This window comes from Pogona vitticeps, chromosome 1 (genome assembly GCF_051106095.1).
Source record: "Pogona vitticeps strain Pit_001003342236 chromosome 1, PviZW2.1, whole genome shotgun sequence".
Classification (NCBI taxonomy): domain Eukaryota; kingdom Metazoa; phylum Chordata; class Lepidosauria; order Squamata; family Agamidae; genus Pogona; species Pogona vitticeps.
In genome coordinates, this window is record NC_135783.1 from 295798976 (window position 1) to 295817122 (window position 18147).

Sequence of the window (18147 nt, forward strand, 5' to 3'; positions counted from 1 at the left end):
AGCATTTTTTTAATAAGTGATACAGTGCATCAGCAATCACCTAATGCAATCTGTTTTTTTTTTAAAGATAAGATTGTGTTTAATTTGCATGTACCCTGAAGTGGTGGCTCTCTTTTAAAGTCACTTCACGTTACCATAAATTACCAGTGGAAGGAGCCAGACCAAATTAGGGTTGCTTGAGATCCATATGCCATTTGGATGCTAGAATTGTACCAGATGGCAATCCTGGATCTCTTCACACCCTCTAGTGACCCTATTTAGCCTGCCACAGCTCCCTCCAAATGAGCCTGTGTAGATGAGCCAGGTTTTTCCCCCCAGTTTCCCTCCATTTTTGTAATAATGGTATGGTGGGGATTTTGTGTGGCCTGGTTAAAGGGTGGTCTGTGACCTATTGGAGGACTTCCACAATTAACATTTTTTTAATGCCAGGGATTATTGTTCTCCTTTTTCTTCTTTTGAAGCCCACTCTGAAAAAATACTCCCTGACCAAAAAATGTCTCTGGCAGCTGTTATACGTATAGATCTGCCTACACTTTGCTCAGCCCTAGTATACAGGCACATGCTGGACTAGAGAATTTTGTTTGCTTTTCTTCCAGTTTCCTGATAGGATATTTTAGCTTTTTAAAATAAAATAAAATAAATCTAATTATTAAATGTGTAGCTCAGTAGTGTGTCTCTCTTCACCTCCCCCTATATTTTGGCACAAACACATCAATATATGGCAGTAGAAGTAAGTGTGGGCCAGACATTTGAGGGAAAGGCTGCCCACCAGTTGTTCGTCATTTTAGGAAAAATTGTGCAAGGCTAATTCAGTCCCTTTGACAAAAGTTAGGCTGTGAAAGATTTATTGTTTTCTAGTTTAATTAAAAGAGCATGGTAGCAATTTTTTTTAGAGTTAAAAGAGTTTGGACAAAGATCTAAAAGAAAAGTTCAGTTATGTTTCTTGAGTGGGCCGCTTCAATTGCAATTGGACACAAGCCAGGTAACCTATTAAGCCCTTTGCTCCTTGCACTGCAAGAGGATAAAAACAGGTAAAGTCCAGTAACTCTTTAACTAGGAGACTGGGCATTACCTTAGGTGAACAACAAATACTCTTTTGTTTCTCTGGCTCACAGTTGCTGACCAGAGTATCTGCTTTGCAGCAGACAGTACTTGACAGCAAAGTACTGTCTGCGTTGCTGAAAACACAACAGATACACTGTGGCTGAAATCCTGTTCCTTAGCATAATAAGTTGCAACTAGAGTAGGCCCATTGAATTAGTGAGAATTTGGTAAGTCAGCTCCTCCATTCCCTTGACTCAATGGGCCTACTGTTATAGTTGCAATTTACTACGCTAAGCAACAGAATTTCAGCCAATACTGTATTTGGTTGACTCAATGTTGCTGACCAGAGTATCTGTTTCATAAGCTATTAACATAAAATGTATTTGTATATCACCTCATTAGTGAACAACACTATTTTGGGCAGTGTGTACCTATAAAAACAGCAAAGTGCCTCAATCCACCAAAATAAAAAACAACCAGCTAAAACAGCAAAATAAAGCAAAAGGCTCCTTACCCTCAGAAAGGCAAAAGATGGTATTCTCTCTCTCCTTCCACTGGCGGCCTCTAGATTCGTATTTTAGCTCTTATGTCATACTGTATTTGTGCCTCAAGATGAGGGGAAAAATACCTCCAAATGACTGTGTTTCCTATCTACAGATTTTGGGCTGCTTTAATATATCTTGGGCACTTCAGTTTCCTCTAGGATCCCAATAGCATCCTTTGGTCCTTAGGAGCTGGAGTAGGTTTGGGTTCCTAGACGTTGCTCGTCATGGTGCAAGGCAGTAACTGTCTCTGTTATAGTATAAACTTCAGAAGATTAAGCTCTGTGCATATTGTTTGCACTAAATGTATGAGAATGCCAACAACAACAACGATGATGGTAACAACAACAGTACTATTAATGCTGTCTTATGCTCATGTGATGAAATCTACATCTCCTCCAGGTGAATCTGCAGAAAACATAGATCTCCCAATAAGTTTGGGACTAATCATGGTGGCTGGGGGATATATCATAATAAAAGTTTATATGGCAAGAATCAAAGTAATTTAATAAGTTGGTCTTATCATATTTTATGGTTGTCTTTTCTAAAGTGGTGTGGAGGAAGTATAACTATTATGTCTAAGATATATATTAGAAAGGCATATAATTTGGGAACTACCCATGAGAAGTTGATGCACAGCCTGAGGAAAATGAATTGTCATCAAAGCTTGCTTTTTTTTGCTTTATTTTCTTAATGGTTTAATAAAGGTATCACCTATTCCTGCATTTGTATTATAAATACTATGTATTTAACCCAATAGCGTTTTCAAATCCAGTGTAGAGATGGGGGTATTCGTATGCAAATATCCCCACAGAAGAGGCGTTAACGAGGGTCCAGCTTCATGGAGCCGGACAGTCCACTCACTGATCCGACGTGGACAGTGTGATTCTATGAATGTCTTCGCAGTGCGCAATCCACTCGCCACTCCTGGCAGGAAGTGGGAGGACAAGCCTCACTGCAAAGTCAAAGAGTGGTGAGCAGATTGTGTGCTGCAGAGCCATTCATAGAATTGTGCTGTCCGTGGCCGCGGCGGATTGGTTAGTGGGCTGCCCGGCTCCATGGGGCTCGACCCTCGTTAACGCCACCTGTGCAGGGGTATTTGTATACAAAGACCCCCATCTCTAATCCAGAGCTTTTGCAAGGTCTCTTTTGAAGCAATGAAGCACTTTCTGTGCAAATGTTCTAAAATTTGAGCCTGTATTCTACAGCTCTTCCACAAATATTCAGTTCTTAGTACAGTGCTCTCTTTTAAAGCTGGTGGTAAGCATTTCTCCAGTTACATTGTGTCCACTCGTGGTGTGCTGATGTGGCTCTAAATGGGGAAGCAGAAGCCAAGGATACAGTAGTAAATTATAATTACATCAAAGAAACAACAGAGAGAAAAATGGATAGGTTTTTCTCCCTCTGCTGGCAACTACTCCTGCAGCTGTCTGATTCACCTTAATAAAAACTTTGATTCATTATTTTGCAGTAGTCATGGATGTTAGTCATACTTAGCCACAGGTTAGAGGATCTAAGCAAGGTTGTTATGGCATTGGAATGCAACTGGGTGAGAAGCATCTGTCCACTCCTGATTGTACTTAGCTTGAAAAGTTACCCCAAGGTGAAGAGTTCCTCTTAACTCAGCACGTGTCATGTAGCGTCTCCACCATTATTTCGGGGCTTTTGACATACAGGATTCCTTGTGAATGCATCTTCCTCCCATTATAATGATAGATATTTTAATCTGTATATCAGAAACAGAGGCTGCGAAACAGGGCAACAAAATCATTAGTGATTTCCTTTCAAGTCAAAGATCTGAACTTTGGTCTCCAAACTTTGGTCTTCGAAAACTGCATACTTAAGTTGCTAATTCATTCTAGCAGTAATTATTATATCAATCTCTGAAATGTGTTTTCCTTTCACATGCATTTCAGTCCGTCCATGAGGATCACATTAGTTACAATCTTTCGATCTGCTGTTTCAGCTCTTCCAACGTGTCATTTGCCCAGGACACCTAGTGACCTGGTTAATCTCTAGCTCTTCGTTTCTGACTTCTGCCTGTCAATGATTTATCCACTGGCGTGGATCTCTGTTTGCTTAAGGAGGTGTGTAGTGACCTCTGGTATGCCCTGTGTACAAAGATGCAAACTGCATCTTTGATTACGACCTTTGGTGCAACAAACAAGAGGCCACCTCATGGTAAGGGCTAGAAGTGAAAGTGGACATAAGGATCTGTGGGCATTAACTCTGTGAAGCCACTGACAGCTGCACTATGAGTCGGTTAGAGGGAGTGACTGTAAAACAGTAGTCTTTGGCAGAACAAGATAATCACAGAATATCTCAGATGAGTGTATGTGCTAATATTTCTGTCCCAGAACAGCAGTGAAGGGCAATGTATGGTATGTCGATTAGATGGAACTAGTATAATGCTATAAATTCAGGGGTTTGCACAAGAGAGTATTAATGGTTCATATTTATTCTAAATACTCCTTAATGGTCCAAGGCAAAGTTACCAAACACCTCTTTTTCATAGATATTATAGCTGAGGCATTTCAGTGTGAACTAATTATTAGCTGATGTCCTGTAAAAGGGGCCAAAAATTCCCACCACTCCTCTCAGCTAAGGATAATGTAATTTTTTGACATAAAAAAAAAACCCTGCAGTTTGGAGGAAAGGCAGAAAGCCCCTTAAAAAGGGCTTCTCCCCCAGTTTTTGTTTGTTTTGTTAAGAGGGGTGCTTTATAAGTTATGTGCATCTGGGTCCCTGATATGTAGCACTGAGTATGGTTATTTGTTGAAGTATTCCTTGTGCCTAAGTCTGTGCTCAATCTATATATTTGTAAATAAAGATAAATAGAACCAAGTGTGATAAGCCTCTAGTGACCTCTATTTGAAGGAAACCAAAGCTGGGTAAGCAATTACATTTGTAATTCAGAGAAATGGGTGGAGCAGACTAATAAAGTCATTTTTTTCATTAGCTGCCTTGGGAGGACTAATTTGCAGGTGAGTTACCACACGGCAGCAGTGCAGATTGTGTGGGCCTGAGGAAAAGTTTAAGTAAATGTCCAGAAGCTATCTAGTGGTGCTTCAGTCGAGAATAGGAATAGAAGACTACTGTGTATTGTCTTCCTTTTAAGAGAGGAAAACGCAGAATGTGATGATGGCTATCATTTCATGATAATCCTGCTACACCCACTGTACACTCCATGTGCCACTGTAGTATTAAGTGGTGGTGTTAGAACATTTTACATTGGGAAACACTCTCAAGAAACACTCTCAGCCAATGAACTTTATATAGCTATCTGAAACATTACTGTGTGGGGTTTTTTTTATTATTATTATTTATCATTAACCCAAAGGCCCGGGCAGTGGAGAGTTTTGTGATTCATTCTCATAGGGCCTGTGACATGAAAGCACATGGCAAGATAGTATAAGGCATGGTAAGTGTGAAGAAAGCCAGGGGCAGGTGGACTAGATTTGGATAGTTAAAACGGTTATGGGGGAACTATTTCTGAAGAAAAGGAGGCCAAAGAAAATCATGTTCAATAGAATGTTGAAGAGAGTTCCAGATAATGGAGACAACAGGAATAGAGGTAATCTAAAGATGGCACATATGCTATATAGAATGATCTGTCCAGAAAAGACATTTAGAAGGACATGGTTTTGATTGAAGGAGATGGGGCAAAGGGGGAAAATAGAAGATATATAAATCAAGGCTAGAGTGAGTAGGGAACTTTTAAGTGTTAGAAGCATGAGGGTCTCTAAAGTTTGCCACACAGGACTCATGCCCAGAATCTGAGCCAGGTTTGATGTATTTGAATCTTCTTCCCTGATCCAATGTACAGTATTCTGTTCTGTTCTTGTTTTAATGTGGAGGGGCACGGTAGACAAGAGAACCCTAGGGAGTCTGTCAAGCTGTTCAAGCAGCAGCTGCTGTCTGAGGGAAGGCCAAAATCAGAGTCTGGAATGTTCTTGCAAAAAAGGATTCATCCTGCTGTCTTCTGTTTAAAGCAAAACAAAATGTGCTGCTTACATACCACTCCATAATGCTTAAAGCACTCTCCTGGCAGTTTACAGTTTTAATTGTGCACGCTACACTTCGCACACACAACTCACAAGCTGGGTACACAATTTACGAACCTCAGAAGGATGGAAGGCCGAGTAAACCCTGAGCAGTTACCTCAGCTCATCAGGACTGAACTCAGGTTGTGAGCAGAATCTTAGCTGTAGTACTGCAGTGTAGCCACTGCACCACGAAGCTGGTCATTATCATTACTTTAATCCTTGGGGTTGGTCATTAATTATCATTACTGGACTCAGCAATTTTATATTCCACATAATTTACTCACACTGCCTAAGGCCTCCTCCCTGCTGCCACCCATCAACAGTCATGGGAGGGAGAAGATGGCAACAACAGTGTGTTTTTCTCCTTAAAGGTAGCATATGTCCCACAATGCCATGGCCCTGAAGACCCCAAGACTTGGCATTGTCCCTACTGCTGGCCATACTGTGGAAGTGGACATGTGGAAAGTCAGAAAAAGCCCAACCACCCATGCAAGGGACAGTTGTATGCAGAAAGAGGGCAAACAGAATACTGTTTGCAGAATACAGTCTACCATTCCAGTTTAAAGCAAGCATTAAACAATTTGTTCCTAGACACTTACAGTAATAAGCAATCAGTGTTCAATGATCTTTTAAAAAAATCACTCATTTGTTTCAAATGGCTGCTATGGCAAACTTCTACTTCTCTCATAGCAGCTGTGTTATGCCCATGTTTTCAATAGAATATAGAAAGCTGATGTACAAAGTGCAGTTTCTCCAGTAGGTGTGGAAAATCAAGTGCAACTCTTACAGTGAAAGAACAATTACTTATTAGCACCAGGAGCCACCCATCTTCAAGCAGCCTTGGTTCCTCCCAACTTTATTGCATATTCAAAATACATTTATGGTGTCTGTAAACACTACCATACAATTAAGTTAACATGGAGACAGACATACACCAGCCACCCTGGTCGAGAGACAACTGAGTGAAGAGAATGTCTATGCAAGAAATAAGCTAAGCACTTGCTTAAAATGGAGTGGGACAAGAGGTAAGTATTACAGTCTCATTCAGGAGTTTTGGCAGAGACACTGTAGGTCAGGGTGGACAAAACACAGCCGTCATAAGCCTTGCGACTCCTGGTATTCTTCCCCATAAAGTAGATTGACTAAGGTTGTCAGGAGTTGCATTCTAACAACATCTGGAGGGTCACTCAGTGCCCATCGCTGCCTGAAATGAATGGTCAAGAATAGAGCAGGGCTTGGAAGTTATGAGGGAGACAAATGAAGTCCTGAGCAGGGCAAGGGATGCCATCTAACATTATGCCAGGGCAAAGAATTTGCAACAGATGATCCAGCAGAAAGGTTTCTGTGAGAGGGAGGGCTGCCTTTCTTGGAGAATGACCCTGATAAAAGAAAGCACCAGTCAGAACTATAAAAAGAGAGATGCACACAGAGAGAAAACTGCACCTCTGCTGCAATGCCTGTGGTAGTAAGATAATCAAATTTAATGATTGGTTGCATTAATTCAAACATAATTCTTTTAGTAATATTGAGCATGATGATTACCTGCTCCATGTGGCTGGAATGGTGTGAAAGGCACTTTTTTGGATTGTGAAAAGCTGTCTGAATATCCATACACAGGAAATCTTCAGTTTTAAGAAATGCAAAAGCTGTCCTTTAAAAAAAATTGAATGTCATTAATTATTGTTGTGTCTAAGTGTCACTTGTGCACATATATTAATAGGTAGTGCCAAGCCAGCAGCTTAATTAATTCTTAGGTCATTAGGGAGTAAAGAGTTCAACTGGCAAACAGTGCTCTGCCACCAGAGATAACTCACATGCTGTAATTCTTACTGGATGGAAGCAGACAGATTATTAATGTGTCAACTTCCCAATGGCAGACAGCATGCCCCAATTATCTTAATTTCTTAAACCTGTATTCACATAATAATTGGACATCATTTTTCAAAGTCTCTTGGACTGCTGTTATGGTTTTGAGGTGGCACTGTAATGCTTTAGAATATTAGGTAGGGCTCCTCAGTATTCATAAGACTTCTAGGGACCAAGCAGTGGGAATAGAGTACTAATGAAGGGCCATTTTGCTCAAGTCATCCTTGGCCAAAGCCACCACCGTTGATTTGACAACAGGAAGAGTGTCTCAACCAGCCCTTTAACAGAAGGCAAAGAAAATATTTTCAATTTTTAAAATAACTGATGCTGTGTGTCAGCAATAGTCCAAATGCAAAAAATAAAAAATAAAAAAATTAACTTCTCCTGCCCCCTCCCCCCCACCAAACAGTAGAGGAAGTAATTTATTTGCCAATATCCTGAAGGGGCTTGCTTATTAAGCCACTTCATGTTATTGGCAAATTCAAACCAGAAAGCTTGCTTTGGATTGGTTCCAGTGATCACATGCACTGGAATTGGTCGAAACCAGAGCAATCCTTCCCGCACCTTAAAAGTACAAACCCCTGACGGGCTCAGAAAGGTGCCAATAGAACCACTCTGGGGACTGGCTGGTTCACTCCAACAAAGATGTCTGGTTGACATCTTTAAGAGCAAACCAGCCCATTCCTGCTGTGGAGCAAACAGTGGGCTAAATGCCTGTGTAGTCAGCCTCTCTGATGGCTAAATGACAATGGAAATAGCAGATTTAACCCTGTGACACATGACATCCTTGGGGCAAGGCATGGACTTAACTGGTGCTAGGTATATAGGTGACTGACTTTTAAAAAACTTTAGAGTGTACTATATTCATATTGTTGCTCTTGGTGAGCTCTGTATAGCCCAGAGACTGTAGCTCCTGACGTCAGGGGAGTGTATGTGAAAATACTCAGTTTTTCTAACTCCAAAGCTAAGCTTTCTTACTACAGGATTTCTTTCACAGATATTAATTTTCTTCTCTTTCGTAACAAATTATACATTTTCTAACATAAAAAGTCTGTGTTTTAGATTTGAAACAGGTATTGGTGAGAAGACTCAGAATTTAGCTTGGTGCTCAAATAACAGGTGGGTTGAGGGTACATGGGAGGCTGCCTGTAAACCCACATACTTCTAGCACACATCTTAGTGTAGTCAAATATGGGCCTTCTATATACAATAGCTAACAAAAGACATCACAAAAGAGGTAGGCTGATCCCTTCTCTCCCCTCCACCCTTGCAAAGTACTGATTTGGTCTCCCTGTTGCTATTCCAGACCATTGTCTCACGTGCTAAGATGGCACTGTTTACATGCTGTATATGGTAGCCTTGCCAATTATTTCTGTCAAGAGTTCTGGTGAGCAAAGAGTGGTCCTCCAGATGTTGAACGGCAGCTACCAGCATGCCTCACTGTTGAGTATGCTAGATGAGGCTGATGGGAGTAGTAGTCCAACTTTGTCCCTCGCCACCTCCCCACCCCCCACCCCCGCTGCCAGCTTGATGGGAAACAGGATAGCAATGATCAGGGACAGAGGTGGCCCTTTTTGCATTTAGGAAATGTTTCACTCCAGTTTGAAAGCTGGCATCCATGTGTTCAACACTATCTGTTGGAAGTGAGTGTGTTGGACTGCTTTTCAAACATTTCAGTGTCGTTTTTATAATCACAAATCATTTACAGGGCTCTGATGAAGTCCTCTAAATCCAGGTAGCATGCTTTTCCTGTCTGTTTTCTCCTTGTTTTCTTCCCACTTTGTGGTATGTTGAAATTAGATAAGTGCACTACAGTACATGGTTTAGCCCAATTTTACCTCTTTTAAACATTTGATTACAGATATTTTAACCCCAACTTTCTTCATTAAAAGGACCCAAAGCAGCTTACATCATTAAAAAGATAATATTTAAAAGCTAAAAATATTATATTTAAAATGGTTAATAAAAGCAATACTAAAAACACAATTAAAAGCAACAAAGTACAACAATCTATTTTTTAAAAAATCCTCTTGGACGGCCAGTCACTAAAGGAAAGCCTACCTTAGATTGTTTCCCAACCGTATTATCTAGCGTTAGACATCCCCCCCCCACATTATCTTGTGGGGGGGATGTCTAACGCTACTGGCTCTGCATGGAAATGTCACCTAATCAGAAGAGTATTGAAGAATATTTTAATGTATTTACTTAGCTAAATGTGTTTTTACTTGTTCCTATTCTTTTGAAAAGTTTCTAAGCTGCTTTTTAGTGGAAAACAGGGTATAACTGTAATAAATATGAGAGAAAAATGGGATATAAATAAAAAATTAACCAGATGTAGTGCTTAATAATTCTCTGAACTTGCTTGTGCCTTGTATTCTCTGCAGCTTACTGAAAATCAATACAGTATAGAGAAAGTAAATAGAGGTCATTGTACCTTGTTGAAATATCAATCCGTTATTTCAGAGGAATGGTCTGAACAGGGTTTTCGGAATGCCCATTCCTGAGACTGACCTCTCATCTGAAGTTCATACAGAATGTATGTGCCATAAGATATCATTCCTTCTGTTCATCAGCAGTTCTATCAGTGTGTGTGGTTCATATCTTGTCTTGCAAAATCCTACACATGCACTGCGAACCATTTTACTTAAAAAATTAGGGAAGCTTGAAGCTTCTACTCTACCTGCGCATTGGGGTGAAGGGATGGACAGAGTGGCTGCTTACATGTTAGCAAAAAGGACATGCATCATGAAGATGGAGAACAGTTTCAAATGGGAACAGCTGTTCCTAAAGGAGGATATATGGCCACTCTAGACTCTGTGACAAAAAGCGCTTAAGTTTAAAGTTGGGTACAGTTAATAGGACACAAATCTGAAGACAGCAAATGACAAGGTTCAATCCACCCCAATGTTTTGTGTGCAACACTTGATAAGAAATGTGTTTGCAGAACCCTAGCAAATACGAGCCAAAACAACCAACCGGGCAACAACCTGCACAAAGCAATCTGGAATGAAGGTGGGGCATTTTTACACCATAGTTCCCAGCACTGCATTTAAAAAAAGCACCAGCCTTAATTATGCATTCAAATGTTGGTGCTTGCACTGAGTATTGAAGAGTTAGGGCTTGGCCTGGCTCTCAGTGTTGTTGACAATGATGTTCCTGCTGCTGTTTTTATAGATCTTACAAGTGCTTTAGTTTGGCAATACCTTGCTATGCTTGGCTTTATGACAATCTTATGAGGCTGTCATAAATTCCTCAGAGAGATCATGACCAATTTATTCTAAAACAAAAGTGAAATGCCCAGGTGAAGATACACCAAAGCCTTCTGTACAAGGGGGAAAAGGGATAAAAGGATGACTTGCTTAGTCCCATTCATGTTTTAGATTACCAATACAAGTTGTTTTATGGGGGAAGGGGAGATGATCTAATACCGTTTTTGTTATTTCAAAACAAAGTAAAAAAAACACCCAGCTCTGCATGTGTGAGATCTGTGTAGTGGGCCAAGTACCCAAATATTTTTCTAGCTATGTTCCTGTAACCTTGCCAGATTACAAATATGCTCTGTGCTCATCCCCGTTCTGCATATAGATTCCTTTCAGTATTCTAACAGTCCAGTAATCTGTTGTAATAGAATGCTATTCACATTGTTATTTACCATTTGATAAGACCTAGTCTCTTCCAATAATTGAGGAGTTAAATTGGGGGTTGGAAGGTTGGATGGTGGGGGAGAGACTTCAGCTGTGGTTAATTACTAACTACAGTTGCTGAGACAGTCATGAATGATAGATTTAATATGTACCAAAAGCCATTTGATGAAGAGTAGCAATGATTACATTCACTTTCCCTCCCTTTGCTATTACATCAACTTTTACAGGACCTATGTTAGTTTATTTCTTACAAAAGACTATGTAGCTAAAATCTTTTAAATTAGTTGCACCTATTGGTGTAACAAGGGACGTGGTGGCGCTGTGGGCTAAACCACAGAAGCCTGTGCTGCAGGGTTAGAAGACCAAGCAGTCGTAAGATCGAATCCACGCGACGAAGTGAGCTCCCGTCGCTTGTCCCAGCTCCCGCCAACCTAGCGGTTCGAAAGTGTGCAAATGCAAGTAGATCAATAGGGACCACCTTGATGGGAAGGTAACAGCGTTCCGTGTCTAAGTCGCACTGGCCATGTGACCACGGAAGATTGTCTTCGGACAAAACGCTGGCTCTATGGCTTGGAAACAGGGATGAGCACCGCCCCCTAGAGTCGAACACGACAGGACAAAAATGGTCAAGGGGAACCTTTACCTTTACCTTATTGGTGTAATGCAATTGGAATAAATCTTGCTGATGAGTTGTTGCAAAAAGTTAGTATTGGCATTTTTGTTGCACGCCAAGTTACACTATTTGGCACATAATGGCAGATGTTGAACATTAAAAAGACAAAAGTCACGAATGCAGGACAACTACAAGATTTTAATGTTGACAATTAAGAAATTGAAATTGTGAAAGATTTTGTACACCTCGATTCAGTCATCAATCCAAATGAAGACTGCAGCCAAGAAACCAGTCAGAAAACTGAGACTTGGAAGGAAGGAACAAGAAAAGATCAAGCATAAGGATGCAAACTGAAAATCAAAGTGTGCTGCTTATATACCAACCAATAATGTTTGAAGCACTCTCTAAGCTGTTTACAAGTAAATTCTGCAGGCTACACATTGCCCCCCAGCAGCTAGCTAGGTACTCATTTTACCAACTTTGGAAGGGTGGAAGACTGAGTGAACCTTGAGCCAGCTACTGGGGATTGCTGTCCAAAGTGGCAAAGTTTGTTACATAATGTTTTTTGCCCCACAGTTCAGAGTCAGATGCAAAATGGTTGGGAGTAGATGGTGGAATCACTTTCTGCAGCCCAACAGCTAAACACTACATATATGTGATACTAACTTACTAGAGATTAGTGATTCATATGCAAAGTAGCCCATGGAGCTGGGCAAAAATATATTGAATTATTTAATACCCATGCTTTACTGGGAAGGAAGGCTGGTCAGTGATCAGCACAAGGCCAGCCAGGCTAAGATTTTATAAAACACTTTCAGGCTTACTTGTTATGAACAGAAACTCTTGCAGATCCACTACAGATCCCTCAAGAAATCTGCAAGTAGATCCTTATGTTAGTTTAGTTTTAGTTTAGGCATCCTTCAGTCTCGAGAGACTATGGTAACATGCTCTGTATGGATGACTTGGAACACTGTCTAGTGTGGCTGAGAAGGCCAATTCAAGAGTGACAATCCCTTCCACATTGCAGACAAATGCAATCTGTCACCTGTCCAGCCCCCTGATTTTGTTGCTTTCGGGACTGCCTCTTGGCCTCAGTCTGCTGGACAAGTGTCTCTTCAAATTGGGAGAGGCCGTGATGCACCGCCTGCCTTCAGGCTGAATGCTCAGATGCCAGGGTTTCCCATCTGTTGAGGTCCATTCCTAAGGCCTTCAGATCCCGCTTGCAGATATCCTTGTATCACAGCTGTGGTCTCCCTCTGGGGCGATTTCCCTGCACTAATTCTCCATACAGGAGATCTTTTGGAATCCGACCATCAGCCATTATCACGACATGCCTGAGCCAACCTAGAATTGCTGTTTCAGTAATGTATACATGCTAAAAATTCCAGCTAGGACTACTCTATTTGGAACTCTGTCCTGCCAGATGATGCCAAAAATGCGTCGGAGATGACACATATGGAATGTGTTCAGCTTCCTCTCCTGCCGTGCAGAAATGGTCCAGGACTCACTGCAGTACAGGAGTGTGCTCAGGACACAGGCTCTATAGACCTGGATCTTGGTACAGTTTATGCTGTCAGCTTCTTATTGAGCCATACCCTCTCTGTCCAGTCTCCCTAAAAGAGGCCTTTCACATTCCCTATTACAATTCTCTATTTTAACATTGGTCAGAAATTGAACCTGAGACTATCCACATATGAGGCTTTGCTCACCCAATGAGCCATGATGATATGATCTACAGTACTGATGTAAACTTCAGAAACAAACAGCACTTACTAGACTGGATACTGGTTGCATTTTCTCAGTCATGTACTCAGTCTTCATATTGTGAAACTCCTCTAAGATGTCCTTATTTTTTTGCCCACCCCATCAGTACTAGGTATGCTGTTTTGTCCTTGGAACTACTTGGCTGTAGCCCACTATTCACCACATGATGCTCATGGCACCTGTCCCAACTTGCTTATACCAAGGGACTTTCCTTTATTTGGTAGAATTGTTAACAGGATTAAACATAATGAGACATGCCTGTTAGTAGGCTACGAATCTACAAATGTTATTACCTGGGCACACTTTTTTCAGCTTGCTATCTTCTAGAGTTTAGATGTTTTGGACTACAACTCCCATCAGTTCCAGACAGCAGGACCAGTGAGTAGGTGCAAAGAAAATTATCACTTCAGACATCTGGAGCTCACCAGATTGGGGAAGTCTGGTCTAGAAGGTACCAGCACACAAATACACATTAGAATCTGTTTTATCTTTGAAATTGCAGGAGAATATTAATTCACAGAGGGACACACAGTCAAAACTGATGCATGTGTTTTTATTCCCCTCCCCCCCGAAACCCAAATCTGTTTCTTGTCAATTATGGCTGTCTGAAGGTGAACTTTATATCCTGTGTTCTATTTTTAAAAGTTTTAAGGGTTTTCCCCCCTTAGCAAAGTAGCCAGTCCTTCAGTTGCAGTATGGGTGCCATCTTGTGGCTAATATATGCTTTTCAACATGATTTAGTAGTAGCCGGGGTGTGGTGAAAACACTATGATGAAAACCTTATGTTAAGAGAAGGCTGTGCAGATGGGTTGAGAGACAAAACGTATGTTCGTCTATGCTGAGGTGCATGATGGATAAGAATACTCTCTCTCTCTCTCTCTCTCTCTCTCTGTGTGTGTGTGTGTGTGTGTGTGGAGTGGGGTGTTTATATTCGCAAAAATGAGTGAAGATGTGAAAAAACTGTGAAGATGTGAAAGTCATCCATGAATAGGTTGAATAGGTGGCACAGCTATGTGTCTCAAGGTCCCCCTATAAAAGGTATTTGTAGTCTGCTCTGTTTCACAGACTGTCTTTGAAAAGCTCTTAACTTCAGCTGACTTCCATTTAAAATGCAAAGCTGTAGTAGCTACAACCTCTGGTTCCCAGTGTTAATGGCCTCCTGTGCTATGACTGGCAATTTGATTTCAGGAGATGGAAGTGCCCTACAAAGACATGTGCATCTTCTTTCCTTCTGAAACCAGTTGTTGACTATAATATATATACTTCAGGTCAGTCTTTGGAATTCAGCACATTCTAGCTCTGATTAGCATATGTAAACAACTGGGCCATGTTCTGACTTGAAAAGACCAAGGGCATCCTCTAGTGGCGTAATGAAGTCAACTGAGAGCAATAAGCTGAAGGTGGATGTTACCTACCATTCATTCATGTGTAGCTTTTGAAATGTAGGCACTAACTGCATTAGAACAGTCTCTTTCAGCAAAAAGCACAAGGCTTCCTTGCACCAAAACAAACAAACAAAAAATAACACTGGGTCTAAAAATTACTATTTGTGGAAATTTAGTGAGATGGGTTGGATGGGAGAAAGGATTTTTCAGTTCCTGAAACCTATCCAAAGAGGACCAATACTGGTGTGAGCAGGGACTGATCTCTGAATTGTACTCAGTACTCCTTTATATCCAGGCCACATCTACATGAGTGGAATGCAAATTGTGACCATTCACATCTATTGCAATAGAGCAGGGTCTGGAGAAAATTAGGTCAAACTACCACTGCTGCTAAAGGTTCTGCTGTGTGTTGAAAATTTTGTCATCCCATCAAGTCAGCACTTTAGCTTTCTCTGATCAGGGAGACTTTTCCTCAGCACTGATGTGTCATCTTGTCTGCCAGAGTATCTCCAATGATATGACTGCAGGGAAGGAAATAAAAAGTCCTGGCATTCTGTGTGGCAGCCTCTGTTAGTATTGATAAACATGCAGGAATTGCTGCTATGCTACCATAGTCAGAAAATCAGTCTCCTGAGTTATCAGGGAAGGAGCCTGTCTCAGTTAGTCAGGATTATTTGCAAGGAGGAAGCATATCCATTTGTTCTACAGAATTACCCAGAAATATATGTGTGCACTTCTGATCATAAAATTCCTTCTATTTCAGTCAAACAGAAAATGTATCTGTTATCAAAAGTTTGAGAGATACTGCATGGAAGACTGAAAAAAACGGCAGACCTTCAACTGTACTTACTGAAGCCCCCCCCCCCCCCCAGTGGGCTTCTTGCAGGATGACTATGTGAGAATCTCTTTTCTGTTTCATTGAAATAAAAAAGATATTGCTCTCTTTTATTTACACAAGAGAGCCTTGTGTGGTCATTGCACACAATACAAATGCAGGAGTAGGCAATACCTTTATGGATCAATAAATAAATCATACAGTCTGATAGCTTTCAGGATGAGGATGTTGTTAGTGCAAAGAACTTAGGAGTCCCGAAAGTTCATAGCAGATGGATTTTGCCAGGCATGTTTCTTAGATGTAAGTTAGGAAAGATGCAGGCTGAATTGGAGGTGTGTTTTAAAGTAATCTAAGAAACTTACCTGGCAAAATACGTCTGCCGTGAGCTTTTGGAATTCCAAGTTCTTTGTATTAACAAGACTACAGTGCAAGCCTGATGAAGTGGACCCTGATTCATGAAAGCTAGCGAACTATATGAATTCTTCAGTAATGTTTTAAAGTACCCCTGCATTTGTACTGTGTGCAATGACCACACAAGGCTCTTTTATTTGAACAGAACTATGAAGATACCAGGAAACAGCACCACCACCATCCTGCACCTTCATTACAAAAGACTCATGGGTCTTTATACAATTTAGATTTTTGGGTTAAACAGCGCCTGTGCTGGTCCTCTCGGAATCTTCTAGAGCTTTTAGGAGAAAGGTAACAAAGTTTAGGTTGCCCCTATAGCACATGTTCCGCCCGCCTCAGCCCTCAGTTCCATTCATTCATTCATTCATTCATTCATTCATTCATTCATTCATTCATTCATTCATTTATACCCTGCCTATCTGGTCAATATGACAATTCGTATTATCCGCCACAATAGCCTGAGCTTGCCTAGACCAGTGGTTCTTAACCTTGGGTTACTCAGGTGTTTTTGAACTGGAACTCCCAGAAACCCCAGCCAGCACAGCTGGTGCTGAAGTCTTCTGGGAGTTGCAGTCCAAAAACACCTGGGTAACCCAAGGTTAAGAACCACTGGCCTAGACTAGTCAGTGATGGACGGTGGGGAGGCTGGGCAGGCTGTGTGAATTCACAGAGGTCCACTTGAAGAAAGTGAGGTTACTTACCTGTAACCAGGGTTCTTCGAGTGGTCATTCTGTGAATTCACACATAAAGGGTTAATCCCAGCGCTAGCGTTGGTCCTCTCGGAATCTTCTCGAGCTGCAAGAGAAAAGTTACAATGTTTAGGACTACCCGTATCGCGCATGCTTCGCCCAACCGTCCCTCAGTTCCATTTATCCGCCACAGGTACCTGAGCATGAGCTAGGCCATACCAGTGACAGACAGAGGGGAGGTCGGGCGGGAATGTGTGAATTCACAGAATGACCACTCGAAGAACCCTGGTTACAGGTAAGTAACCTCACTTTCTTCATTGTGGTCTTCTGTGAATGCACACATAAAGGGTGATTAGCACGCTTACTCACCGGACGGTGGGCTGTCACTGAAGGACAGACGTCAACACCGCTCTCCCAAATCTCGTCTCTTCCTTAGCTCTCAGGTCCAGCCTATAGTGGGTGATAAAGGTGGAGGCGTTGGACCACGTAGCGGACCGACAGATGTCTGGAAGGTCGACGCCACGGAGTAGGGCAGTGGATGAGGCTATTGCCCGGGTAGAATGGGCTCTGAGTCCTTCTGGAGGTTCTCTATGATTCAACTCATAGGAAAGTGTAATGGTAGAGACGAGCCAACGAGAGAGCGTTGAAGGCGATGCTGGAGAACCCTTTTTGGTTCCGAAGAAACAGAGGAAAAGTCTGTTAGCCTTCCTAAAGTCCTTGGTTCTGGAGACATAGAAGGCCAAGGATCTTCGAACATCAAGCATGTGGAGCATGCGCTCGATGTCGTTAGTCGGAGATGGGAATAACGTAGGAAGTATGAGCGGCTGGTTCACGTGAAAGTCCGATACCACCTTGGGGAGGAAGGAAACATCCAAATAAAGCATGACCTTGTCCTTGAAAAATTGAAGGAAAGGCTGGTCGGAGCGAAGTGCAGCCAGTTCGCTAGCCCTCCTGGCAGATGTTATGGCCACCAAGAACAAGGTTTTGAGAGAAAGCACCTTGAGATCACAGGTGGCCATTGGTTCGAAGGGGGGCCTAGAAAGAGTATGTAGAACCAAATTTAACGACCATTGTGGAATCGGAGGACGAGTGGGTGGCCGCAGGTGAGAGAGTCCCTTCAAGAAGGCTCTAACTGCAGGGTGTGAGAACAAACGTGAGGAAGGGGAATCCTTTGGCTGGAAGAAAACAACAGCCGCCAGATAAACTTTGATGGTGGAGAGGGAAAGTCCAAAATCAAAAAGGTAGCGAAGAAACTGCAACAGTGTAGACAGAGAGGCTGGGGAAGGTAGCAACTCCCTTTGTTGAGTG

General features: G+C 41.8%; 2 long non-coding RNA genes across 13 annotated transcripts in view; one reads left to right on the forward strand and one right to left on the reverse strand.

The window, feature by feature from the left end:
- LOC140705792 (uncharacterized) overlaps positions 1–18147 on the forward strand; it is a 57923-nt gene that overhangs the window by 25845 nt on the left and 13931 nt on the right. The window contains exon 5 of one of the 12 annotated variants that reach the window (XR_013543652.1): positions 15668–15766. The exons of the other annotated variants lie outside the window; for them this stretch is intronic. This is a non-coding gene — a long non-coding RNA (uncharacterized LOC140705792). Of the gene's footprint in view, positions 1–15667; positions 15767–18147 lie in introns of those variants that run through there. 12 annotated transcript variants of the gene reach the window in all.
- On the reverse strand, positions 54–16666 carry LOC140703163 (uncharacterized). The gene is made up of 3 exons (XR_013543658.1): positions 13813–16666; positions 7175–7283; positions 54–7011 (listed from the first exon to the last, which is right to left on the reverse strand). It is a non-coding gene; the product is annotated as an uncharacterized LOC140703163 (long non-coding RNA).